We start from the raw sequence: 2,340 nt of genomic DNA, 5'->3' as shown, positions 1-2,340 counted from the left end.
TCCTACCCCGCTATTACCCAGTCTCCATACAACCATCAGAATGATCTTTTACAAACACAAACCATGTGATGTCGCTTCCCTGCTTCAAGTCTTCCAACTGGGCTTAGAATCAAACCCATTCCCTTCCCCTAGCCTGTAAAGTCCTACGTGACTTCACCTTGCCTTTCTCTCCAGATCTTTCTCCACTGAAGTTCACCCTGCTTCAGCCCCAGTGGCCTTCCTTCTTTTCCTGGAACATACCAAGCTCATTTCTGCCCCAAGCCTTTGCGCTTGCTGTTGCCTCTGCCTAGAACACTCAGGTCTTTCCCCCAGACTTCTGCATGGCTGGTCTCTCAGGTCATTCAAATCTCATATGCAGGACCTTTCTGACAATTTTATAAATAATGCCCATCTCCCAACTCCCCCCCACCGTACACACACACACACACACACACCCCACCTACAACTTTCTATAATATTTACTTTAAAAATTTTTTGGTAGTCCTCATTACTATTATAAACTAACTTGCTTATTTAACTATTCTTTTGTTTACTGTTTGCCTCCCCAACTAGATTATGAACTGTGAGCCTGTCTTATTTCCAGCTCTCCCCTGGGCCTGGTATTATGCCTGGCACAAAGTCGGTCTCAAAACATATATTTTGAATAAATAATTATATTTGTTTATTTAGGGCAGAATTCCCCTTAGCCTAAGAATGGAATATACGTGAAGAAATAAAAAGCCTCAGAGACGTGAGACTTTAGAGAGGAAATGTGGGGACAATTGAATTGAGGGAAGTTCCCCCTTGAGAGTCTGTCTCTGACCATCTCTGGAGAAATTCTGTGTTAGGACTGGAGGGAGGTGTCTCTCCCACAGCCCCGGAGAAACGGGTCTCGGGACCTCCCTGTCCTGGCCTCCCCTCCCCTCTGCCTCCAGCAGCAGCCAGTGTTGCCTATGGGGGAACTAGTTTTGCAAATATTTACCAAGAAGCCACCCTGGGAAGGGGCCCTGTGCTGAATGTTGAGGACAGAGACGAGCCAAGGAAGGCGAGCTGTTCCAGGCAGGAAGCAGAGAGAGGAGACACTCTGGTGAGTTTGGGGCATTATGCCTCGTTGGATACTGTTCCAAAACAGGGTGGGGAATAGAAGGTGAGGCCGGAGGGGTGAGCAGTGCCCAGATTGACAACAGTCTCACAAACCAAAAGAAGCTAGCTAGCATAAGGCCCGGCATTTATTGAGGCTTTCCGTGTATTACTGTTATTCCCCATTTTATAGATTGGAAAACTGAGGCACAGAGAGAGGGTGTCAAGAATTGGGAAAGGCCTGAGACTTTACCCTCCTTGCAAACTATGTCACACAGCTGGTAATGGGGGCAGTCAGGGCCAGAATTAGGCCTTCTGGCTCCAGAACCCATGCCTTTGACCGCTAGGCAGTCCTGCCCCTCCCTAAGGGGTTTGGAATTTATTCCATAAGGGATGGGGAGCCACCTATGGATTTATAAGCAGGAGAGTGGCCTGTTCCTATCAAGAGGCTTCAAAAGCCAGCCTAGGGGATAAACGGACCAATCTTCAACAAGATGAGACTCCAGCCTCTGGGCCCATTTATCCAACAGTCCTCAAATCTCATGGGGCGGCTCATGTAAAAGTGGCACCATTTGGCACCCAAGCCACAGTGGCTCTGCTGCCCTTGGTGGCAGCCCCCTCTCCCAGCCTTCCCTGGATTTTCTGCGACGGTTTCTCCTCGGATGTTTTGTGCGTGTTTCTGTCTTCGCAGAACACGTGTAGAGGTAGCCAGGACTCCCGTGCCTCATGGGTCTCCTCCTGCCTGCCTTTGCCTTCAGAGAGCCTGGCTCACCTCTCCATCAGGGAGATGATGCTTCCTCGAAGCTGTGACGCCGGGCGGGGTTTCCAGGTCACGGCTCCAACGAGTACGAACTCACATCCACGCACATAAGGCTCTGGGGGGTTCATGTACAGGGCTTGTGTTTTGCTCTGCTCCCACTTTACAGCTCGTGATCCTTGACTCCCAGAGATCCGGGGAGCAGAGCAGGCATCATCCTGGGGCTGGGGGCGGGGTGTGTGGAGCATGTGATCTCAGGATCCCAGTGGTCAAAGAGGGTCCCCAGCGCTGTGGCCTTCTGAGAAATGTTCCGGTCTCTCCCCACCACCAGCACGACGCAGAGACCACACGGTCGCCATGGTGGTTCAGAGCCCCAGTTTGTGCCTTTCCCCCTGAAGTCAAGAACGCAGGCTAGAAAGGGAGACAGGCCTGGGCGTGGCTTAGGTTCAAGATTGACCTGGGTGTGGCTTTGGCCCATGACTCCCAGGAGCCGCAGCCCCTCTCCTCCACCCTAGGCTGCAGCC

The sequence above is a fragment of the Panthera tigris genome, chromosome B4 (genome assembly GCF_018350195.1).
Source record: "Panthera tigris isolate Pti1 chromosome B4, P.tigris_Pti1_mat1.1, whole genome shotgun sequence".
NCBI classification, from domain to species: domain Eukaryota; kingdom Metazoa; phylum Chordata; class Mammalia; order Carnivora; family Felidae; genus Panthera; species Panthera tigris.
The sequence above is the reverse complement of the archived record's forward strand: the minus strand, read 5'-3'. Positions refer to the sequence as shown.